At 40.8% G+C, this 26676-nt stretch overlaps 1 long non-coding RNA gene across 1 annotated transcript in view; it reads right to left on the bottom strand.

Moving 5' to 3' along the window:
- LOC146863168 (uncharacterized) overlaps positions 1-26676 on the bottom strand; it is a 106511-nt gene that overhangs the window by 66427 nt on the left and 13408 nt on the right. Inside the window, exons 2-4 of the long non-coding RNA XR_014978220.1 lie at positions 16679-16794; positions 15186-15358; positions 14770-15031 (exon numbers count right to left, since the gene is read on the bottom strand). This is a non-coding gene — a long non-coding RNA (uncharacterized LOC146863168). The remainder of the gene's footprint in view (positions 1-14769; positions 15032-15185; positions 15359-16678; positions 16795-26676) is intronic.

Below are 26676 nucleotides of genomic sequence, written 5' to 3'. Positions count from 1 at the left end.
CCTCTCAGCACATTAAACCCACACCGATGGCAGTGTAGGATTTTATGTAAAATGCATACAGAGGACATCTTAGAGATGCCCCCTGAAAAACAACCAGCCCCGGTGTTGTTCCTGAATGGCTGACCGCCATTTGCCACCACCAGACAGGTTTCTGGACCCCTGGCTAGAGAGCCCCTGCTCTCTGGGTCCAGAGACAAAGCCCATCCTTTGCAGAGGTGTCACACCTCTTCCCCCAGGATGAGCTGGGTCCAGGAAAGGGGAATCTTCAAAGGCCTGACACCTTTATAAGCTGCCCCTGCCTTTTGCTGCCTCCAGCAACTGGTTCCCACCGGTTCTCACCCCCACTTTGGGTGGCAGTATCGGTGGTAAAACAGAGTTAGGAGGAGAGGTGTGCCTACCTTTGTCAACCCCACCTCTCAGGTGGTGGAGGCGAGTTGAACCAGACATCTGTCCCCTCCTTCTTGGAGATGAGGGTACCCAGACAATTAGGAAGAGGCTCATGCCCCTCTCCCAATAGGGGGTGTACTCACCCCCAGGTAAGGACCCATTTGTCCTGACCTGCACATCCCTGTAACGCCCCTACATTTAGTATTTAGAGGTGACTGTGAACCTTGCCTCCTCAGTAAACCCCGAAACTCCCGCGACGGCTAATCTGTCAGATACAGAAAAAGCCTTTGACACACTCGAATGGCCTTTTTTTTTGGTCTATAATGCGGCGGATGGGTATGCCAGCTGAATTTATAGTAACTAAGAGCCTCTTATACAGTCACCCTACGGCACGTCTCTGCATTAATGGTACTATATCTGCCCCATTCGCGCTAACCTGTGGCACTCGCCAGGGGTGCCCACTGTCACCCATTCTGTTCATCCTTGCCATGGACCCCTTAATATGGCATTTCCAGGAACGACATGTCCACAGAGCACTGCAGTTTCGTACGGGTTTCTTTTGGTTTCTTTATACGCCGACGATACCATCCTGTATGTTAGAGAACCACATCAGAATCTAGCACCGCTCATACAGGAAATAGTCCACTTTGGAAGTCATTCTGAGCTAGGTATTAATTGGCATAAGTCCATTATTTTTCCCTTGACCAGTAGCAGAACCCCTTGGGAATGTGAGTTTCCACTGGAATGGTGCTCAGATTCCGTTAAATATCTGGGTATCCACGTGGACCTGAAGCAAGACCAAATAATACGCCTTAATTATGGTCAGGCAGTTGCTAAACTGGAGATTCTGGTAGAAAAATGGGTGTGCCTTCCTTTGTCCATGGCAGGTAAGATTGCTGAAATGATGGTTCTCCCTACATTTTTATATCTTTTTAATAATATCCCCATTCCCCTCACCCAGAATCTCTTTGCAACACTGCGTTCCCATCTTATCAGACTGGTATGGGGTGGTAGACAGCCTCAGGTGCGATGGGAGACACTCACTCTGCCATACGATAAAGGCGGATTCGGAGTGCCAGATTTTTATTTATACTACCTGGTGGCTCAATGTAGTTATGCCTATGCTTGGTACCAACGGGACGCACGGATCCCATTTCTGCGACCGGAGGCTGACTTTGTCCTCCTTGAGCGATTGGCGGCTGTCTTACCCAAGGGTGAACCCAGGAGTCTAGTCGACATACAAACTGTTTCGACCACTAGCTGGGCTTGGAGCAGGCTCCTTCACTATACGGGCTATTCAATTTTATACTCATCGGCCCTTCCACTGCCGATCGCTCGTTGGATCCCCATAATTGGCGAGAAGCTCGTGCAACGCACACTGACTAAATTTGATATTGCCAAAATAGGTGATTTGTATCCCAGTGGACACATATTTTCTGCTACTGAGGACACACGTTTCCATGATGCCACATTCATGGATCACTTTGTCCTCAGAAGACTTTATTCATCATTAAGAGCTACAATAGTCGGATTTCCGTTGGAGCTGGACTCATTTGAGCCGCTGACTCTACTCATTAAGCAGAAGAGTGGTACGCACATAATTTCTAAACTTTACAAACTATGCATTGCACGAGTCCCTAGTGTGTACAACAGGCTCCGTTTGGAATGGAAGACCGACCTGGAACATCTATTTCGGACGACCAGTGGTCCGCCTGTTGTAAGGTTACGAAAAATGTGTCATTAAACAGTCACCATAAACTATTGCACTACAAGTTCCTTCGTAGAATTTACATGACAGCGGCTAAACTACATAGAATAGACCCGGAAAGGCCTCACACATGCCGGAAATGCAGCGCACAACCACAACACGCTGATTTTACCCATCTGGCCTGGACGTGCCCCCGCATTCATGTATACTGGGAGTAGGTACACAAAACGTTAGGGGACATTCTTGGGCTCACACTGGTGCCTATTCCTGAGGTGGCACTGTTGGGCTATATGGTCAACTTTCCGAAAGCAGTCCGTAAATTAGCATCCATCGGCCTCCTCCTGGCAAAACTTTAAATAGCATTGCACTGGGGCAGCAGGACCTCTCCCTCGACACAAGGCTGGCTGAATATTTTATTGTTCTGTAGTTAAAATAGCGAAATCTATTCTAGCCTGCTTCCCAGCACAGCATGCCCTAAAGATATCTGGGGCCCATATAAAGCGTATATTGCCACTCTGAACACCTCTTCCCTCTCCCAGCCGCACTCAGGGATAGTACCCACGGGGATCAGATGGAACACTCGGGCGGCACACTGACATGCATGCACGACACTATGCTGCACAGGAGTATTGCGCTCCAAATCGCTCAAGCCTATCCCACATCACCGAGTACTCTAAAACGACGACATTAATAGATAAAAGGTGCGGATCTGCTGCTCAGATAGAATAGTAGGGATCTTTTTCACACGGATCGAGCTGCTTAGAATTGGACAGCATGTATTATATTCATGACATGATGTGATTATAATCTGATGAGTCACCAGAATGTATTAAGAGGAGAGATGTATATGCTCCATTGTAATATGTATTATTAAGTAACATGGGCAAATGCAACAAAAGAAATGCTATTTTTGATTGTTTGATAATCAATGATAAATAAAGTAAAAAAAAGAAGTCCTTGCCTCCTCAGATTCGAGGAATAAAGAAGGACAGAAGAGGACACCTACTGCTTTGTCCCCAGCCCTACCGGCCTGTCCAACTTTGACCTGCCTACAGCAAGAACCCCGGTGTGTCCAGCAGCCCTTCAGAGCCCGGAGGACCTGCTGTGCACTCAACTTAAAGACTCTGTCTCCCATGAGCACCGGATTTCCTCAAGCAAAGACTTCAAACACAGAACCTGGATCCAGGCGGCTCTGCGATTCTGTACCCGATGCCCATGGCCCGAGTTAGAGTGGTTCAACACCACGAGGATGTCTATCCAGCGATCCTGACTTGGGATCTGGCAATCCCTGACCTCCCTCAAGCTTCAAGCCAACACCTGCAGCCTCAACCTGAAAGGTCTTCCAGACCGTGACCGGAGCTGGTGAGAAAACCCGATGCCTAAAGACACCCCTGCCCTCGACGCCCTACGGCCTTGGGTGGCTCAAACACCAGTGTCCAGGCATCTCCCAAGATCCCAACTTACCTCTCCGCCTGGTGGTCGCCTTCAGGAAGCCTCCCAGACTGAGCCTGCAGCATCTTTTCATACTGGAGTTTTTGATTACAAACCACAGGGTCCCCAACGCCTTCTTGACACTCTGCATCCGGGCGCCTCCGTGCCGCTGGTGGTGCAGCTCCCGTGTCGATTGTTGGCCCCTGCAGTGCTGATCCTTTCCCTAGGAGATTTGCTCCCATAGCCAAGTGGCATGCCCGAAAGCAGGCCCTGACCGAAGACCGCCTTAGCCCCTTTGGCTAGCATTGGGCCCTTTCACGCTGCACCCGGCTGCCCCAGTGCCGCTGGTGGTGTGATTTGACTGTCTACCTGGACCTTAGGGAACCTTGGTTTTAACCCCCAAAAGTTATACCTGTAAGTTGAGTACTTACCTGTAAAACCGATCACCCTTTTTCTCCCATAGGAACTAATGTCACAAGTTTTTGTTCCAAAAGTGTTGTTGAATTGCTGTTTTGTATGGGAAGAAAGTAACTGTGTTCTAAACTTATAACTGTCATACTTGCTTGTAAGTGACAAAGTCTAGGGTGTGATATCTAGGCATATCACCCTGAGTAGTCAATGTAATCCAAAAGTAATGAGAAAGTAAACCAAAGTAATTACTGTGTAATTTAAGCTGCTTTTTGAGCCAATACAAACCTGTAACCATTGCAAATCCATTCCCATTTTCACTTCTTGAAAGGTTCTATGACTGAAAGCATATTTTACCTACCTGTACCAAGATCTGCTTGGTTCTAGAAAATAAAACTTAAGTATACCTTTTTTTATACTTACCCAATTGGTCTGGATTCAGTCTCCGAGTGTGTGCCTTCAGTCTTGATTGAGTAAAAACAATAAATGCTTAACACACCCTCTGGATAATCCTAACTGCTCGCGCACACTACCACAAAGAGAGCTGTTAGTACTTTTCTAATTTAGCCTCTGCTATACCTCAGGGGAGCCTCTGGACTCTGTGCACACTATACCTTACTTTGGCATAATATATACAGGGCCAGCTTCCTACACCAGCGCATTGCCACACCACAGAGAAGAGCTTGGCCTTTATGTAACCACATCAATCCTGCCCACTTGTTCCTTGCCAAGATCAGGCCTTGCATGGGAATTTCTGTCTCTGCCTGCTTGACCGCTGCCAACGACCAACAGGTACATGCAGAAGCCGGACCACTGAAGCTGTGTCTGCTGGGCGGGCGTCTTCAGCCATCAAGAAAACCCTGATGAAGCTGTAATCCAGAACCCCTCATCCTAAAAACAGGAAGGAGAGGGTACACAGATAGGAACCAGCAATTACAATGATGGCCGAACCAAGCATTGCCTTTGCAATAAGTTGGAACAACGAATGCGTCTTAACCATGCATTCCTTTACCATGCATGTCGTTACAACAACATGCCTTAGGTAAAGGAGCGTTGGACTTTAAAGTCAAACGCTTTCCCTACTGTTTAGCGAACTGGAGTTGGAATAGTAAAGTATACTGTTCCAGTGTAGTATTCCTTCCTAGTGTAAAATAAAGTATTTTTCTTTCTTGAATGATGAGCACTAGGTTTGATGGAGCAAGGTTTCGTATTTGAGAAACTTGCTTGTATGCAATCCTCTCAAATAACATGTAACAACGTAACCAACAAGTCTTGTAATACTAATATTGCATTACATTCATTATATTATATCCAGGGGACGCTTGCCTATGTGTATTACTAACAAGTAACCCGAGTGTCTAAAAATGGCCGCCGAAAACACAGGAAAGTCTCTGCGCATGCGTCTACTTCATCTACGTAGTATGACGTCCTCTTTCGCTTGGTGGGAAAACTTGCAGCTGTGCAATAGCTTTAAAAATGGCCGCTTGAAACTCACATGGTAATACACATGCTATTGCATAAACTAAACCTATAAGTTCTACTAAGCACTAATGCAAAAAGATTAAAATAAGTAAATGGGGATAGAGGAGAGATAAGTGGTATACAGTGAAATCATTTATTGTCGCATTCTAACGTGTCTTTTTCTGACTTTATTATTAGTTCATATTTGGGCCTCGGAGGGTGACTGAAATCCCTGCCCCACTTGATCCACGCGCATGCGAATGGAGACTTGCCGGAAACCATAATGGCACACTTGAAACACAGCCATGGCCACATTGGACGAAGATGCCCGGGAAGGAAAACTATTGACCAGAACAAGCAAAAAATTGTAATAAAATGTATAAACTTGTATTGATCATAATGTGAAATGCGGGTGGGAATAAAGCTATGGGAATGTAAATTAAGGGGCGGAAACATAGAACAATAGTCCAAAGAAAAAATATTACTTTTAATATGGTGTGGTGAACTCACCTCCTCGCCCTGACCAATCAGAATAGGGGAAAACACGAATATTGCAACTTTTGGGGGTGGTACACGAATACAGAATAGTATAATTGAGGTAAGTTAGCTAGAGACATTGTCAGACCTGTCAGACTTGTCAGATCAGTCATTCCGACTAGTCATCGACCCAACACGTATGCTGCTACAGATTCTGTCTGAGACGCTGTCTCAGACCCTGCTGCTGCCAGAAACTCTGCTCGAGAAAACGAGATACAGATCGATAATCTAAGCATCTAGAAGGGGATTACGGAAGAGGGACATTCGAGGAGAGTAGTGCCAGAGAGGGGTGCGACGCTGGCGTTGCACTTTAGAAGAGATCACCTTGCCAGATCTGAATCTGCCCAATCCTCCGTCTTCATCCTGTCCCGGGAGATTCTATCTGGCCTATTTTCAGGGAGTTGGGTTCATCTATCACCTTAGGTAAATATAATTCTGTGAAAACTGTCTTTGTACCTGATCTTTCTCTCTCCTCCCTTGCCCAGGTCTTCATTGATTCATTATTATGACTTTGCTATATTTGACTTTTAAATTGCCTCTTGAGAGAAGGTGCTAAACTGTATTTGATTCTGACTCACAAAATTATTGATTTAGATAAATATTTTAAACTTCTTGAGTTTTGTGGTTATTTCAAGCTTAAGTTAAATGTCATTTTCTACCTTAAACTATCTCCGCAACCTGATTCATTGAGTAAGGAAATTATAAGGAGATCAAATTGGTAAGACTTGGTAAAGGTGAAAATCAAATTACAGGTAAAACTCAAAATTGATAAGAGGGGTCTACTGGCTTATCTGTGTGAATGTTATGGGCCCAGGTGAGTATTGGGTATATGTGTGTGTGTAACCTGAGCTGGTGACCTGCGCTCTATCAGTTTTGCCGTGGTAGCAGAGGCATGGTTAGGTTCTAGTTAGTTAGGTAGAAAATATTGTGGATTGAATTATTTGATTTATGTACTAACAACCGCTATTCGTTAATTGTTATGTATTGTTTCATGTCGTTTGGAAATTCCCGGGAATATTGAATAGTGGGTGGCGAAGGGAAGCCATACTGCAGTGAGGTTATTTGTCTGGATCAGGAAACTGCTGAAAGTTACGCAGGACTAGAAGCACTGATTTAGGGATTATTGTTCTTTCGTATAAAAGTGAGAGTAATTGATAGCAAAGGAGTTCACTGGTGAAACTTTGGTCATATATCACCTAGAAAGGGTAATACTGAAAGAATAGCAGGTTCTCTGATGCTTGTGTGAAGAGTAAGCGGAAACGTTTTACTCGTAGTGTGTGAAGAGTAAGCGGAAGGGTTTTACTCGTAGTGTGCGAAGAGTAAGCGGAAAAGGTTTGCTCGCAGTAAAAGGTTGAATATTCTTTGAATTTAGAGGATCAGACACAGTAGCGAATGTTTCTATGTTGTTGATTTTTTTTTTGTGTTGAAATTTTTTATTAGCATTTCAGAATCATTAAACAAAAACAAGAAAACTCAAATACAAGTAATAAGGGTAAGGATCATATGATAGAGATTAAAAAGTAAATTCATATATAAAACAATATTTAATATTATGCTATCTAGGACAATAAATATATATAACAATATATAAAGGAAAGAGTGAAAAAGCATACACAATCAAGTTTTAAAAACGAAATGATAACAAATACAAACATGTTAAGAAAGTAAAAAAGGATTCCATATCTGTGAAAATAACTCTAGTTGATCTTGAATATTATATATAATCCTTTCATGTGAAGCATTTTGAATCATAGCAGATAACCAGGACTCTTGAGATGGTGGAGTGGAAGATTTCCATTGTCTTAATATACAGATTTTAGCAGTTGCAAGCGCGGTATGTAGGAAACGAAATTGTGGTTTAGAAAGAGTGGAAACATTTCTGAAATCATGTAATGTAATATTAGCTGTGGAGAGGGGTAAATGCAGTGAGATAGACTTATGTAAGGTCTAACCTATGTAAGACCAATAATGTTTAACCAATGGACACGTGCAAAGAATATGAACAATATCACATCCAGAAGCATTACATCTCCAACAATTGGAATGCGGTAACAAGCCTGCCTTATATAATCTAACCGGAGACCAATGCCAGTCATGTAGAATTTTAAATAAGCAAAACTTTAAACGAGCTTCTCAAGCTCCCTTATCCAAACCATCTAGTATATTCATCCATTACATATCTGAAAAAGAAGTCTGTAAACGTGTTTGCCATTTATGTCGGAGATCGCAGGATAATGGGTGTGAAAATAATTGAGATGTAATTGTTTTGTAGAGACCTGAAATGACACCTTTCTGTTTGCCCCAAATTTGTAAATAAAACACTATTGGTGATATAGATAATGACCAAGGTGTGGCACCAAGAGCTCTGAGAAGAGATTTTCTAAGTTGATCGTATTTGGCATGCTGCAGCGGGGGTAAGTTGAATTCATCCGTTAACTGTGATAGAGGTTTAAGATCCCCGTCTTGGAGAATTTGGTCTAGTGTGAGAATGCCTGCCGATTTCCATTGAGGCCATAGAAAGCTTCTACCTTTAATGCGTATTCTGGAGTTGTTCCATATAGGAGCCTTTACATGTAAACGAGAATTAATGCCCAAGATACGATGCGCTCTTTGCCATATCTTACGCATTACAGACAATAGGGGGTTACGTGGATCTATTCGGCTTGAACCAGATCCATATAAAACTGCAAGACCATTTGTTGCAGAGAGAAGATGTCGCTCAACATGGACCCAATGTGGTGTATTTAAATTATCTTGGAGCATGTATGAGAGCTGTGATAAATGCAAGGCAATGGTATAATGTTCAATGGAGGGAAGACTGAGACCACCATAGGAATGATGAGCATTTAATTTATGTATAGCCAGACGAGGTTTAATAGAACCCCATATGAAAGATTTAATTTTGGAATCTATAAGGCGCAATGTGGATAAGGGAACATGAAGAGGAAGCATACCAAGAATATAAAGAAAGCGCGGTAACGTAACCATCTTCACCGTTTGAACTCTACCCCATAAAGACAGACCCAGCGCTTTCCATTTATCAAAATCTCGTTGCATCTGAATGATTAAAGGCCCTAAATTATCTGATACCATGGCGTCCAATCCCTTATTTACCAAGATACCTAAATATTTTAACCGAGAAGGTTGCCAATGAAATGGATATCCCTGTATCACATCCCTTGAGGTGCCATCTGAAATGGGAAGTGCTTCACTCTTATCCCAATTTATTTTATACCCAGAAAAAGAAGAAAATTCCTCTATAATTTGAAGTAACGATGGTAAAGATCTGTTTAAATCAGTAATAGTGAGCAGTATATCATCCGCATATAGATAAAGTTTAGATTCACCCACCGGTAAGGAAATACCAACCACATTGGAAGATTGCCGAATAGTGGCCGCTAAAGGTTCAATGGCTAATAAAAATAAAAGCGGGGAGAGGGGGCATCCCTGGCGGGTGCCTCGCTGTATAGTAAAAGTATCGGAAGTAAATCCTCCACAATTGACCAGTGCAGTGGGTTGTTCATATAACAATTTAATCTTTCTTATAAATTGTTCTCCCAAACCAAATTTTTCTAAGATTAGGAATAAATAATCCCACTCCACTCTATCAAATGCTTTTTCAGAGTCTAATGAGAATGCCAAAGCCTCATCCTGGAAAGATTTAGCAGTATGCAGAGTGTGAGCTAGGGAGCGTAAATGATTTCTGGAAGATCGACCAGGTACAAAGCCCACCTGGGTATTATGAATGAGAGAGGGAATAACTCTGCGCAGACGAGAAGCAAGAATACTAGCTAGAATTTTAATGTCACAGTTAAGAAGTGAAATGGGACGATAACTGCTACAAAGAAGTGGATCTTTTCCTGGTTTTGGTAAAACTGCTATTACTGCTTTATTAGATATATAACCTAAGGTGGAAGTACGTTCGGCTTCTTGAAATGCCGCATGCAAACAGTCTATAATTTTATCTCCGGACCAGCGATAAAATTCTGCTGGAAAACCATCCTCTCCTGGTGCTTTGTGATAAGGAAGTTTAAGGATAGCGTGAGAAATCTCTTCTTTACTAATGTCTTCATCCAGTATGGATCTATCTTCATCAGAAAGAGATGGTAGTTCTAATCCATTTAAAAAAAGACAACATTTTACCCTGATCTATATGGGCGTCTGGAGTGTATAAAGATTTATAGTATGTGGCAAATTCATTAGCAATATCCTGAGGACATGTTAACATGGAACCCTTAGAGGATTGTAAAGCAGGGATAGCCATAGCAGCCTCTCTTTGCTTCAATTGTGCTGCTAGAAGTCTACCCGCTTTTTCACCCTGTTCATAATGTCTTCCTTTCATTTTTTGTAAGGCATATTCCGCCTTGGAGGTGAAAAGAGAATTTAATGCCATGCGTGATTGTTCCAGTAATTTTCGATTTTGTAAAGTAGGGCTTTTAGTATATAAACTAGGCCTGGGCGGTAAATTCCGTTCCGCTCGCGGAATTTGCGGAATTTCGGTAATTTCGCGTTCTGCGGAGAACACGAAATTGCCCAAAATCCTGCTTTCCGCGACTTCGCGAAATATTTTCTTGTTCGCGTTCTCAAAATGCGTGTTCGCGAGATATTTCTCCCCGAGCACGCAAACAGCAACTGTGAACAGGAAAAAAGCATCGCGAACAAGCAATTCCGCGTGTTCGCGGAATTTCCGCGTGTTCGCGGAGATTTTTACCGTTTCGCGGAGATTTGCGTAACGCGATTCCGCGAATTCCGCCCACCCCTAATATAAACGTGTGAAATTGGTAATGTCTTGTTCCAATTGATTTTGTTTAGCAATATTTTGTTTGTTGAACTGGGCTGCATCTCGCATAAGTCTACCACGAATATCAGCTTTAGCAGCAGCCCATATGACCCTGTGAGAATCCACTGAATTTTGATTAAATGTGAGATAATCATGAAGATGTTCTTGCAATTGTTTTTTACCAAGGGGTGTTTTATGACGTTGGATGTTCATTCTCCAGGGTTTACGACCTGGTTTGGGTGTCCCAGTCTGTAGGCACAAGAGGACCGGAGAATGATCAGAGATGGATGCCTCCAAAATACAAGAATCTTGGATTGATTGGACCGTTCTTTGAGAAATTAAAAAGTAATCCAATCTTGATAAGGTGCCATGGGAGGGAGATGTGAATGTATATTCAACATCATTTGGGTGTGATAATCGCCAATGATCTATAAGGCCGTTGTCTGCAATGATATCATTCATAAGGGCTCTGTCCGCTGCATTATTCTTATCAAGAGGTCCAGTTTTGTCCAAAACTGGATCTCTCACCAGGTTCCAATCGTCTCCGATGATGTATTGTGAGGCATCAATCTCCGACAGCAAACGATTCAAACGTAGAAAGAAATCTTTTTTAGCACCAGTAGGAGCATAAACTGAACCCACACATATATGAATATTACCAATGCACATTTTTGCAAAAACATATCTGCCTTGTGAGTCTTCCCATGTTTTAAGTACACGAACTGGTAATGTTTTTCTGATAAGGATTGCTACCCCACATTTTCGAGTAGGGCCTGCTTCTGAAGAAGACCCATTGCTGATACTACTGTGGATAACTTTACCCACCCAATCTCTACGAAGTTTTTCAGGCTCGAGTGTATTTAGATGAGTCTCTTGAAGAAGAGCCACATCCACCTTTTTAGATTGTAAATAGGAAAGAACCTTCTTCCGTTTGATATAGTGTGTTAATCCATTGACATTCCAGGATATAGCAAATAAATCATGAGCAAGGACCATGTTAGAAATAAAAATAAATAAATAAAATAAAATTAAAAAAAAAAAAAAAAGAGACTTGCAAAAAGATGTGATGGAAATGGATATAGAAGAGGAAAGGAAAAAAGCCACCAATAAGAAAGATAAATAAAGATAAAGTATAGAAAGCAAATAAAGAAAGATTTATAGACTACAAAAGAATAATAGAAAGAGTATAATAGAATAACAATAGACTTTTAACCGCGGGTCTGGGCGCACTCTAGCACCGCTCTGGGCCAGGACTCCATTAATAAGGAAAATCCAGGGCTAGAACATTTAAAGAGAGAAAAAAGAAGGAAAAAATTTAAAGTGGCCAATAACATTGATATGAGAAGCTAGGAAAGAAAACCCTGAAAGAATAAAATAAAGTAAAAATAGAAAATATGAACTAAGCTGGTAAGGAATATAAAGGGATATAAAATCTGCCGTTTAAAGGATAGCATATTAAGAGAGCATAATATTTATATTATAACATTTTGGAAATATATTAGAAGATTTAAGTCATAGTAAACTAAATATTGATAAAGATATAGGATTTGAAATATATAAATATCTAAGAATAGGTCAAATAGTCATCATAGTTAAAATAACTATATTGCATGTGATAGATAAATCATGCACTAATAACCTATAAAGGACATCATCAAGAAATATAATAGTAGTGAATAATCAAAATCCATAACCTAAATAATAGCCCTAATAAAAAATAAGCATGAAAAGTTAATACTGAGACATTTTGATGACTAATATATGTAAAATGCTACACAGTTGTGACTATCTATTCATGAATACAGGAAAATAAATAGAACATTCCAAAAGGACAAGAGAATTTAACCAGTAAAACAGCACAGAGATCATCTATATCTGTCAATTAGAGAGACATAAGCAAAAGTACCTGCAACCTATGGCTTAATAAGTTATATAGGAGCCATGACATCAAAATTATTTCTCATTAGAGGCAGACTTTAGAGGAGAACGGGACTTATCTCGACGTTGTTCCTGAGTTAAGGTGGAGACAGTGTTTAAGGCGGAAGATGTATCATCTTGACTGCGAATAGACCGTTCAAATTCTCTGCCTCTTTGACGGGATTCATGTAGATTGCGATGCATGTCATCCACAGATGTGGGAATAGCTTGAGGATTCCGAGAAGGAGCAGGGGTAGGAGCAGACTGCGTGTCCATGTCTTGAGATGTCATGTCAACCAAAAAACGTTGTAATTCATCTGGATTGTAGAAGTCTCTGGTGTCCCCATTCTTAGAGACTCGAAAGCGTGCTGGATCAAACAAACCATACTTAATGTCTAATTTCCTCAATTGAGGTCTCATGGAGAGAAACGCTTTCCTTCTTTCATTGGTGTCACGGGAAAAATCAGCTGCCAATCGTATTTCATAACCGTCATAAGAGTAGGAACCCTGAGTACGTGCTGCTATCAGTAGTTGTCGAACTTGCTCATGCCTTAGGAAACAAGCAATAAGGGGTCTTGGACGTGTGTCTTTAACGTGCCGTGGATGACCTAATCGATGTGCTCTCTGGATCTCAAGCGGTGGATCGAAATGTATGCCAACTAATTTAGGGAGTACATCACACAAAAAGGCTCTGGTATTCTGGCCTTCAATTGTTTCTGGAAATCCAAAAAAACGAATATTGTCTCTTCTGCTGCGGTCTTCTAAATCCTCTAACTTACTACGCAGAAAAGGAAGTTCTTCATCTCTAGACTGCGTTGATGCGATTTTATTTTCAACAATTGTCCAACGTTGATCAAGATCCTCTGTTTTAGCATGGAATAGTGCTATGTCAGCTCGTATTGATTTAGTTTCTGAGGTAAGAGATGAAATGTTTATATCCATGTCTGTTAGCCGACAGCTGATTGTTGAAATTTCTTGGAAAAGACGATCCATGGCAGCATTGGATACCGCCAAGGAAGTATTATGTGCCTTATTAGAAGTTGATGCAGTGGAGTTTTTTCCAGACATCTTGCGTGGTTGTTTTAATACATCAGCAAATAAAAGTGAATGAGAAGGTGTGTTTCCACTCTTGTTATTAGACATTCACTTCTAACTTCAAATGTCGGGGAATATTTAAAACTGCAGACAAACAACCCTTCAAGTAGAGCAATCCAAAAAGCAAGATATAATCAAGTGCTACTGGAGTCAAAAAGCATTGAGGAAAATATCGCAGCAGTTTTATGTAGATTAGAAAAGTAAGCAACCAGTAAACCTGCAGCTGAAAAATCTCCTTATTTTAATGAAAATTATCATGAGAGAAATACTTAAGTTGTGAGGAGAAAAATAAATGAGGAGTTTGCGCTATATGAATAGCATTGATGCATATTGATGTACATGCAGACAGCATTAAACCTTTCAGGGAATGCTGGAAAAATCACTGCAACAATGATTTCCCTCACTTTCTTTCAGTAATAATCCTCATGTGAGAGAAAAAAATGCAGATTGCGCAATTCTGCACTTTGATTATGTTAAGCCTCAAGTGGAATTGTCATTCATCATATATAAAATATGAGACCGGGAATATTACATCCAGACTGAGGCCTGCAACACTTGTAGCCCAATTAGCAGGTTAGCAGTGAATATAATGTGCTATCAACTCACTTCCTTATTTAACACATCTGTACACCGATTACTTTTAGCCAAAAGTAAAGCTGCCTTTTTTCATAAATACATTTTCCATTGTTAGTCCATTTAGCAGAGGAGTCAGCAAGAATACAAGTCACACATGCTCCAGGAAACATAAATTATTACTGGGCCCGGCAGCCATGTGTTGAAGCAATGTTTCTTATTTCACTGAAGCAGTTGAAAAAAGCTTAACCTTAACCCAGAGAACATAAATTACTGCTGGGCCTGGCAGAAGTGTATTGAAACAATGTTTCTTGCTTGAAAAGGAACTGTGGAAAAATGCTTAAAAAGGCAACTTAATAATATGAGTCAGCAGAATTTCTTTAAATTGTTGTATTAGCAGTGAATTGTGAGTGGTTTTTTCCTCAGAATACAACACTTCAGTTATAGATGATTATAAAAAGGGCCGGTTTACCTCATGAAGAAAAAATGTTTTTGACCGGGAATGTTTCCTCCAGCCGGTGTCTCTGGAGTCACAGCCCAATTAGCAGTGAGGTCATCGGGAGTTCAGGTTACGCAAGCACCGGGGATCCTAGGATTCTGCAAGGCCGGCAAGCCACAATGTATCCACACTTCAGAAAAGCCAGTTAGAGATGGTCTAGCAGGACAGAATTTTCACAGCTGACAGCTTCAATGTTCCGATTGCTCAGAAATGCCAAAAGAACATCCTTAGACACCTGCAAATAGATGTTCAGTCCATTTGAGTGCCGGCCCAGAGCAGAGCCTCACAGTTAGGCGGCCATCTTCCTACATGGCCAGACCACACCCCCTCTATGTTGTTGATTAATGACAAATTGCACGTAAATTGTAGAAAATAAGTTTTTGCATTACCTTGTAAAGGAGGGGTCAGTTGCGAGTGTTGCACTGACGACCCAGAGGATTGGTTGAAACAGCGGGCGTGTGACTGACGCGAAGAATTGTAAAGGAGTGGTCAGTAGTGAGGAGTGATACTGACGTCACTGAGAGCCGCGCTAGTATTGGCTAATCGCATGGCAAGCCAGAATCTGATTGGGGAGAAGAAAAAGAAGCTGTGCTGGTATTTGTCAATTGTTAAAGTAAAAGCAAACATTTGATTAGTTGAAAATAGAAGCCATAATAATAATTGATAGTGGGACTTGCATGTGGAGACACGATCCTACTTTAATAGGGACTCGCCCAGGCAGAAGATATTTAGGCTTTGCCCAGGAACAGTACATAAAAGGGAGATCACGTAAAATGTATGGAGAGAAAAGAAAAATGTCATTAATGCAGAAAATTAATAATTATTTTAAAAAGGATAAACCCATTAAAAATCGGAGAAGGAATTCTCATTCCTGCTCCGAAAACTCCAGCATCTTATATGATGGTAGAAAGAGGTTATCATACTTGCGTGTGGTTATAAAATTGGGTAGAATATACAAAGGATGATGGAATACTGGCGTTCCCAGAGTACGGAACATTTAACGCAAGAATTTTACATAATTTACGCACTAGAATGAATGAGTTAGAACCAAGACCCAGATTAACTCAGTATGAAGCACTAGAAGAATAGGAGACTGAGGCATTTGAGCGAGAGAGATCCAGGAGTGACAGGAATTTGAGCAGATATTATCCAAAATTTCCACGTGAAACCCGAGATAAGCAGATGAAACAGTGGAGGCAGGCAATGTTAACTGAAGGGGTTTATCCCGTAATGATGGCTGAGGAACAGACAGGAGGAAAGTGCACAGAAAAGAAAAAGCATTTAACATTAACAGGTTGCGGAGACTCAGAAGATGATTATTTAGAAGATATTTTAATGAAAATCCTCCGCCTTATCAAGAAAGACCTAATAGAACTACTCTGAGTGCTCCGATTCTAGATACACCCTTAGTGCCACAAATAGTACATGAGAGACCAATGGAAAGGGTAATACAGGAAAAAGAAAGAGAAGCAATAAATAAGAATAGAGATGAATGAATACAGAAGATAACACAGTTAAACGCACATCTTGAAGCTTTGACTATACCAGTGACTATAGGTGTTACAGGTGCATTGTCCCATGCACGTCTCCTTCCCTGTCCACCTTGATTTGAACACATATCAGCAGAAACAGAGTAAATGGTAATATAACACTGGTATCTTGTAGAAGGCATCCTGTTAATGTATGGAATTCTTCCATTTCAACTCATGGAATACCATCCTGTTCATATATGTGTTTACTGTAAATTATGTTCATGTATTATGTCATGTTCTTAAACTGTGGCTCTAACATGCTATAAGTAATAGAATAATGTGTAGTTATTCTATTTAAACCACTCCCCTTCACTATTCAGTGCTTGGCCTCGTTGCTTCAACACACTTACCTGGCTCCAGCTTTTCCGATCGGCATCTCCTGCTTGACAGCCTTGCATCAGCAATTTCCTGGCTTCCTGGTTCCGGGCTGAGTCTCCGGTCCGATGTCTTCATCCGTGTCGTTTTCCTTGAAAACAAGCGCACATAGAAAACATGCTTTAAGGTATTTTTTGGAAGACAACTATCCCACGGTGAGTCTGCTTACATTAGAACTTGGAACATTGTTTTTAGAACTTGGAACATTGCTCTTTGAACTGCGCATATTATTAGAACTATATTTCTTAGACAGAAGGAAAACACTTCATCTTGAGTGTTACGGCGAGTTTTCCCGTAGTACCCAGAAACTATTGACATTTATAAAACAAACAAGATTGTGCCTTTTTAAAAGTGTGAAAATTGTTATCGCAAAGCAAAGTTAGCCTTAAGAATCACAACAGCACAGATGTGGTTTTGACTACTATTATTTTGTATGGAGTATGTTGTTCCTTTATGGCAGAAGGTTGTTTTGGCAGCATTTGAACTTCTGTGCACTCAAGGCATCTGATCCTAAGCTGGGCATATAAGGATTCAGGTACCTATGCTGATAAAAGTAACTAAATGCTATCATGATTGTTAAACTTATTTGACAGTATGTTAATGATTGTATTGTTTATTGCAGATTGCATAAATTGACAAGTAGATTGTTAGATCAACCCAAAATTCTGTTGAAACCTACGTAGTCTGTAGGTAAGAATTATTGGAGACTTTTGGTTACAAGTTTATGATAACTGTAAGAAGATACTGCCTCACAGATATACACATTGTTTATCTTCTGTGTTTTGTACTTAGGAGTCTAGTAGAAAACTCAAGCCACTATCCAGTTACATTCCTGTTTATTGTATCCTGTGAATACTCAAGCCCCCAGAAGCCCTGCTCCCCCTAAGAGAAGACCGCTGGAATCTTCTTGTTTTTCTTCTCTTGTCATCCCAACCCCTTTCCACCCCCCCCCCTCCCCCCTGAGACTACCGGACTGATCCTAAGTTATATCTTGGTATCGAGTTTGTAGGGGGATTGGGGACCTGTCCTCTCATCGTTCACATCGTCATCAAGGTGAAACAATCTGGAGCACAGATGAGTGCCTCGTAACAATAGATCCTGTTGTCCCACTGTACGGGGATAAATCAAATTGTCCTAAACCGCCAGTCATGACTACACCCATTATTGAGCCAAGAAAAGAGAAGCTAGTAGTTGATGATCAAGCTAGTGATTGCGACTCTGTAATTTCATTAATGGACTTGCCGATAAGAGGGCAAATAAATGACACACCCAGAAGAGTCACACCAGGTTGCTTGAAAGAAGTACGAATAGAGACATTTACCGGATCGAAAAGTGCCACAATTGTAACCCCAGAAGAAATAGAAGGATGGACACAGGAAATAGAGAAACCAAATTCCCCACCGAAAATATTAGACATATTCAAATTAAGAGTTGAATTAGAAGAAATGATAGCTGGAAATGTAGGATTAGATAGGTTAAACACCTATAGTGAGGAAGAATTGCTGTTTATTTGCAGAAGCATAACCCGAAACACAAAAGCATTCCATGAAAAATTGGTAAATGTAGCCTCTGAAATGGGAATAGAAATAGGGCGATACAAAGTATTGCAAAAACCTTATAGAACAGAATTTTGTTATAAGGATTTGGAAAACATGAACGTATCAGGAAGAAAATTGCAGGTTAAAGTATTAATGACAATATTGCTGAAATTGGGAGATTTAGACAGGTGGAAAGTTCGGTGGTCAAAGAAACAGGAGGAAGCTCAGGCAAATCAGGTAACATCTGAATATTTAATGAAAGAAACATTGAAGACAGAAAGGTTGTACCCAATGAGAGAAGTTCCAGGAGGAGGTTATGTACATGTCCCATGGACCCAACAGGATATTTTATCATTTACAAATGATTTCCCTAAATTGAGAGAAAAACCAGTGGAATGGTACAGGCAAGTTGAAAGGTTTGTGAAAGTGTCGAAAGTTTTGTTGAAGGATCTAGATGGTCTTTTTGACATAGGGGTGCCTGCTGATTTGTAGAATGAATGTAAAATTACAGTTGATTGGCCTTATGATGAGTACCCGAGAAATGAGAAAACAGGAGCTCCGTCAGAAGAGGTTATGAAGAAATATAACCAGGTAATCACCTTCTTAAAATGGAAAATTCCCCCAAAAGAAACAGATTGAATAAAAATAGATAGAACAACCCAGGAAAAAGATGAGTCTGTACATGCGTACAATGAGCGCCTCCTACAGGTGTTCAAACAGTACAGTGGATTTGAGAATATTGGGGATAAGGATATGACACATTTTGTGTATCAGTTTGTGTCAGGGTTACAAAAAGAAATATCTGAAATGATTAAGCAGCATAATTTGTGCTGGCAAGCAAAGCCAATAGATGAGATTTTAAAATATGCAAAATATTGTGGAGATGAAATTGACACTAGACGAAAGAATTTAGAAGATAAAATGATGTGGGCTCAAGTGAAATTAGCAGAACAGCAAGAACTCCAGTTACAAAATCAGGCAGGTAATACAGGAAGGGGGCAAGGTCAAGGTGAAAATAATGGGGGTAATCCGAAAGGGCGGTTGAGCAGAGAAGAGGCCAAGAAAAAGTTCCCTTGTCACGGGTGCGGAAAATTGGGACATTGGAAGAACGAGTGTAAAAGCATACAACATAATAATGGCCTAAATCAAAATTTAAATCCACAGACGCAGAATGAGGTGCTAATGAATCAACTGCAGCAGGTTGTAAACCTACAGAGTACATTGCCACCTGCCCCTTTACCAAATTTTGTGAGTCAAGCCAAGTACAGTGCGGACACCGGATTCCAAGAAGGAAGTGGTAAGAAAAATTATGTAACATCACAGTTTCTTTTGCAGGATACTTATTTTGGAGATCAGTGACGGTACCTGAGAGGGGAGGAAAAGGAGTGCGTACTTGGCGCATCCTTACCCGTAGATCAGTCTGGTCCGTACATTGATGGAAAGGTAGAAGGAAATGACATTACCTTTTTATTGGGCACTGGTGCTACCCATTCTACTGTGAGAACAGCAGACATCCCAAATCTACCCCTCTCGGGAGAAGCGATCCAAGTAGTGGCCATTTATAATAAACAAATTAGGACCCCTATTACAAAACCAATGGAAGTGTGCATTGAAAGTTTTTAAAGAAATGCACAAGTTTGTGGTGTGCAATTCCAGTCCTGTGAATTTATTAGGAAGGGACTTGTTGTGCAAAATGAATTGCACCATATTTTGCACACCCGACGGTGTTGCCATTCAGACCCCTGATGAAGATGGGATATATAAAATCATGTTAGCTAAACAAGGAACAGAGGAAGACAAATTATATTGTCAGTGTTCAAAATATTTTCGCAGGAACATGAGGAACATGAAGCAAGATCCACAACTTCTCTAAACCGCCTATTGCACCCAATCAAGTCAAAGTGACCATGGTAACCCGGGGAAGAAGGGCAACAAAACAAGGAACAGGGGAAGAAATCCCACGTCGCTACTCCAAGTGGTACAGAACCCGTCAGGATAAGGCACGAGGCTATGGGAAACTAGTAAATGACAGAGAACAAATTAACAGGCAGGAATATTCACCCTATATCCCTTTTAATTCTGCTTGTAGTACTATTCCTACTATTCCCTACCTTAAAATAATAAGGCCAGAGTATTGTATTATCCCTTCCTCCATATAATATGTAAGGCTTGTGTTTGGTTCTAAAATAAATAATAAAACAATATTGAGATGTGTGTAACTTGTGAAAATAACTAAATGTAATCTTCTGTGCAGATACTAAAGCCTACCTCTATGCCATGTCTTGCTTGTGACAATAATGCATCAAGGTGTTTTGTTCTGAATCCACAGCATAAAATAAAAAATAACCTTGTATTCAGGTATTCCTTTTTCCTTTTAAATAGGTTCACCAAAGAAAAGGGATGGATCCCCACAGTGCCAGGAGCAGGATCAGGTAAGTAGTATCAGAGTTAATATATGAGAAGAACAGCAGCGCGAGAGCGCTGTTACCGTTAATTTCATAAATGCAGACTTGAATTTCTTCTCTTTTTCTTCTTTTGCAGGTTCGTGAAATGCCCCAATAGATGCCGCCTAAAGAGGACCCACAGGAGAGCCGCCGCCGAGATAGATCCTCAGGAGGGACGCCGCCGAGAGGAGCCACAGGAGAGACGCCGCCGAGATGGGGACCGCGGGATTGACGCCACTCCAAGCGCCGTAGAGTCCTGGGAGAATTCAGGTACGTAGATTCCGGCAACTTTTCCAGCGCAAGTGTATGCGAAGCGTCACTGCTCAAGGGAGGCTAGGCTTTGACTCGCCTGACCTCCCTCCGCGCATGCGTCCAACTGAGCGGCGGCCATTTTAGTAGTTCGCCGGGATCAGAACCGGCAGTCTTGACATATATTCAGTGATGACCAAAGATGACTTACCCGATGAGGTCAAAACGATAGTAAATCCTGAAGTGTGGGATTTTTCAGTAATAGAAGTAGGGTTAATGACAGACGTAGACCCTGTTAAAGTGACTGTGAAAGAAGATGCAGTCTATCCAAATACTCGACAATACAAGATGAGTCCCGAAGTAAAGGCTGGTGTTGCAGCAGAAATTGATCGAATGATCGAACAGGGCATCTTAAAATAAATCATGAGTAGTCCCTGTAATTCACCTATAATTGACATTAAGAAACCAAACGGTAAATATAGGGTAGTTCAAGATTTAAGAAAGATAAACAAGATTGTTGTGCCATGTTGCCCTATAGTACCCAACCCTGCAGTAACTTTGTACCAAATACATGGAATGCAAGATGGTTTACTGTAATTGATTTATGCCATGCTTTTTTCTCCATCCCACTGCATCCTGATAGTCACTTTATATTTTCTTTTAAATTTGAGGATCGTATTTATGTTTGGAATCGCGTTCCTCAAAGGTACACAGAAAGTCCTTAGATCTTTAACCAAATTTTGAAGAAATGCCTTGAGACATTGGTACTAGCTTGAGAGTCAGTTCTGGTGCAGTATATGGATGACCTACTGGTCGCGTCTAAAACAAGAAGTGACTGTGTAACTGATTCCTTTGCCCTACTGAACCATCTAGCAAAAGGTGGACATAAAGTGTCCCCTGAAAAATTACAATTCTGCAGAAATGAAACAAAGTATTTGGGACATCAGGTAGAACGAGGATTAAGAAGAGTGACCACTGAGAAAATAAAAATAATAAAGCAAATTAAACTACCACAGTCACAAAAAGATATAAGAATGTTTCTTGGTGTTTTGGGATATTGCAGGCAATGGATTGCGGGGTTTTCTCTACTGGCAAAACCCTTGATACAAATGACAAAGAAACGAGCAAAAAACCCAGTAGAGTGGGATTATCTGAGCATGCAATGTTTTTTAAAATTGCGAAATTGTTTATGTGAAGCACCTGCTCTAGGTATGCCAGATTATTCGAAAGAATTCGCATTATTCTGTTGTGAGAGAGATAACTGTGCCCTCTCAGTCTTGACACAGAGACATGGTCTAATGCGACGTCCTGTGGCATATTTGTCTGCTACCTTAGATCTTGTAGCATCTGCATTGCCAGGATGCTTAAAAGCTGTGGCTGCAACGTGTGTAAGTATAGAACAAAGTGAGTCAATTGTAATGGGACACCCTGTTAAGGTATACGTCCCTCATGCAGTTGAGATTCTTTTAACAAGAACTCGAACTCAGTATCTCACTCCAAGCATATTAACAAAGTATGAGAGGATCATATTAGGAGCAGAAAATGTCACCATAATTAGATTACTGGTCTTAACCCAGCTACCTTGTTGCCAGATCCATACAATGAGGAAGTGAAAGATGAAGCTGAATACGAATGTCTTGATGTAACAGAACTCAGTACTAAACCTCATCCAGATATACAGGATGAGCCTTTGAAAGATGCTGAGCATGAGTTTTTTGTAGATGGCTCATGTATGCGCCATGAGGTGGGAGGGATGAGTGCTGTTTATGCCGTATATACATCGGCTGGAATAGTCGAAGCATCCTATTTACCAGGAGTCAAGTCTGCACAAGTAGCCGAATTGATAGCTCTAATCAAAGCCTGCAAAAATGGGAAAAATTGGAAGGTAAGCATTTACACTGATGGTCAGTATGGTTATGGGGTTGTGCATGACTTTGGCCAACTCTGGATGCAGCAAGTCTTCCTGACCTCTTCAGGGTCTCCCATTAAAAATGGGAATTTTGTGAAAGAATTGCTTGAAGCAATACAATTACCAAAAGAAGTTGCAGTGGTCAAATGTGCCGCACATAAGTCAGGAAATGACTGTGTGACTGCAGGCAATCAATATGCTAACCAGGTTGCTCAACACTGCGCAAAATTTCAAATGGTAGTAAACAGAAAAGTTGAAAACTGTGGAATCAGCTGCCAACTTGTGCTGTTGTCAGGATTGCAAACATGGAGAGAAGTAAGAGAACTCCAAGATGAAGCGGAGACAAAAGAAAGAGAAGAGTGGGAGAAGATTGGTTGTCAGAGAAGGGCAGAAGATGGTGTATGGGTTTACTTAGATGACAGACCTGTATTACCAGACTGTATGCTTGCACCCATGGCTAGGATGTATCATGGAGACACCCACATAGGCAGATAATTAGACTCTTCAGACGAGATTGGTTTAATCCAAGGTTCAGGAACATAGCAGAGAGTCTTTGTCAAAGATGCTTGACATGTCAACAAATGAATCCTGGCAAGAAAACCAAAGTCTTACAGGGAAATTTGGAAAAGCTGAAGGTCCCTTTATAAGACTTCAAATTGATTTCATTCAGTTGCCTGTTTGTCGAGGATTGAAATATGTACTTGTCATCGTTTGTCTATTTTCAAAGTGGGTGGAGGCATACCCCACCAGAAGAAATGAAAGCTTGTCAGTGGCCAAACTCCTATTAAGAGAGCTTATACCGCTCTTCGGTTTTCCAGTAACTATTGAATCAGACCGAGGGTCTCATTTTAATAATGAAATAATTCGATTGATTTGTGAAGCATTCAAAATTAAACAAAGGCTGCACTGTGCATATCGCCCAGAGGCATCTGGAGTGGTAGAACAATTGAATGGCACAATTAAGTCAAGGCTGGGAAAGGTGTATTCATCCACTCCACTTGACTGGCCTGATGCTTTACCTCTTGTTCTGATGGGACTTAGAAGTATTCCAGACAAGAATACCGGATTGAGTCCCCATTAAATAATCATGGGAAGAACAATGAGGCAGGCATGTATATCAGGACACAAGCTGTTAAATATAGCTGATGATTTGGTACTGGAGTATTGCAAAGAGTTGGCCGACCAAGTGCGTTCTATATCTCACCAGGTTGCAGAAGACGCAGTCCCCAGGCAGCCGAACCAAGCGCATGATCTGAATCCCGGTGACTGGGTTGTAGTGAAGAATCATACTCGAGAATCGTGCCTGGCACCAAGGTGGGATAAACCACATCAGGTTATATTGGTTACAACAACAGCAGTAAAATGTGCAGGTTTGCCTAATTGGATTCATGCAAGCCATACTAAAAGAGTACCAGCACCTGACAAAGAAGAACCTCAACAGACTCAAGCAGGTGAAAGAGCTGAAGGTTGTACAGCTGAAGGATCCCGAATAATAAATCCTGAAGTAGCTGACCAAGAACAACCGAGCACCAGTCAGGATGATTGGATCCCAATAGTTGAGGTACCTGCAGAAATTGTAAGAACAAGGAGCCAAACTAGATTAGCTTGTCAGGAAAAGAGTGAGGACCAGGTAGGAACAGAAGAACGCGCTCAGGTAAGTGAAAACACGATTGTTAGGGAACCTGAGCAGGACCAGATAAGGAAAGAGCAATTTACTCAGACAGACGAAGTTGAAGTCACATCCCCAGAGTCTGAGGAGGGACAGATAGGTCCTAGAGAACATGTTCAGGCAGAAGAAAATTAAGAATCAGAAAGACCTGAGCAGAACCAGACAGGAAAAGTCAAACGAGTTCAGGTAAAGGAAGAAGAAAAGAAAATCAAAACTGAACCTGAACAGGGTCAGATTAGGGAAGAAGAACACATCCAGGCAGGTGACATCAAAATAAAAAGCCCTGGACATAACCGAAAATAATCAAGTGGTGCCACAACTTAGTGAAAATAAAAGAACACTTGAAGAAAGTGAAAACGCAGTGCAAGCTAAAAGAATCAGGAGAGGCGATAATTGGCCAAGTGTTATCAAAAAGTGAAATACCGGTTTAGACCCATAAACAGAGGAACCAGAGCAAGTAGACAAAGTATCCAGTCGATCTGGACCGTCAACTGAAATACCAAAATGAAGAAGTCCAAGACTGAAACTCGTAAATAATATATTCAAAGGTCCCGAATGGACATACGTTATTCTTGAAGATTTTGAGAATTTGGAAATAATTGGAGAAGATGATGAAAGCTTAAATGCAGAACCAATTGATGAAGAAGTGAGACCAACTTGAAAGAGAATATTTCCCTTTTTATATTCTGTAACAAAATTTAAATTACTAAAACAAAGAAGAGAAATCTTCTTATCCCGCTTGATAAAATGACTGACAAAAGAGCTGCTGGAAAACCGAATTGTGTAATGAAATGTTGTAGAATATGTATAGGTAGTATATTTTTAGTACTCATTATATGGTTAGTACTAACTGTGGCCATTCCTTATTTGATGGTTACAAATGTACAAAATAGCACTAATACACATGAAAGGGTAGATACCATTAGAGAAGACAAAGTAGAATTAGAAGCACCAGATGAGTTAGATTTGCATCACACTGTGAATAAAAATGATACAGACTTAAATGTTTTTACAAACCTATTAGTACAATATGTAGAGACCATGGAAGTTAGTGATTGCTATGTGTGTATGAAATTACCCGCATCTGTAGCAGAAGGAGTAACATATCATCATTTACCATTGACATATGGTATATCGTGTAGTGTTCTAGCAAGCTTGTTTTATAGAACAGGGAAATTGCAGTATTACTATTCTAATGTAGATGTGATTTTTTTCCGAGGTTCCTATGCTAAAGAGCATGAACCCTGTCCTTAGTGTGAGGGACTCACAATTTATGGGTGAATATTTTCTAACAATGAAAGCAACAGATATAGCTGAAGCACATAAGCACAATTTAACTTGTAAATTGCATGAAGAGGAGAAAATATTTTTTAATTTAGTTGAGGCAAGGAGACAGGATTTTCAAAGGAGAGCTGCTTAACCTAAACCTCAGATTCCTAAATGGGCTGAGGAGGAAGAGCATTATGCAAATGGAAAGACTCATGCTGCTATGTCCTTGGATTTTGAAAAGAAGGGAAAAATATGTTTTCATAGGTTAAACACTGAATAGAACAATGTGTTTATTGGTTCCAGTGAATGTGAACATAATTTCTTAGTAATTGGGGAATGGGGACTAAAAGGAGGGACGGATCCAGTATTCCCAGGAATCTATTATGTGTGTGGCAATAAAGTCTATTTTAGGCTGCCAGACCATTGGTATGGGAGTTGCTATTTTGGAATAGTATTCCCTAAAGTTTATCATGTAAAGAGAATCACTGGAAGCAATGAAGACAATAATGAACTAACACGTGTAAAAAGAGCTCGTTTTTCAGAAATTGTAGGTGACATTTTTGGTGAATTGATACCTTCAATGGGAGTTCTTCTAAATTCACGGAAAATGTGTCTGTTGTCTACAGTAGTTGATCGGTTATCTACTGACACTGCTAGAGGGTCTTGATGATCAACACTGAATTAGTTGCGGTCAGATCTATGGTTATGCATAATCGACTTGCTCTTGACATTATTGGCAAAAGAGGGTGGAGTCTGTAAATTATTAAAAACGCAACATTGTTGCACGAATATTCCAGATAAAAGTGTTGAAATTGGAAGATACATTAAAAATATTACAAAATTAGAAGAAGAGTTGAAACCACTGGAAGTTAAAAATGTATGGAAGAAATTGACA

This window comes from Triturus cristatus, chromosome 2_2 (assembly GCF_964204655.1).
Source record: "Triturus cristatus chromosome 2_2, aTriCri1.1, whole genome shotgun sequence".
NCBI classification, from domain to species: domain Eukaryota; kingdom Metazoa; phylum Chordata; class Amphibia; order Caudata; family Salamandridae; genus Triturus; species Triturus cristatus.
The sequence above is the reverse complement of the archived record's forward strand: the minus strand, read 5'-3'. Positions and strand labels throughout refer to the sequence as shown.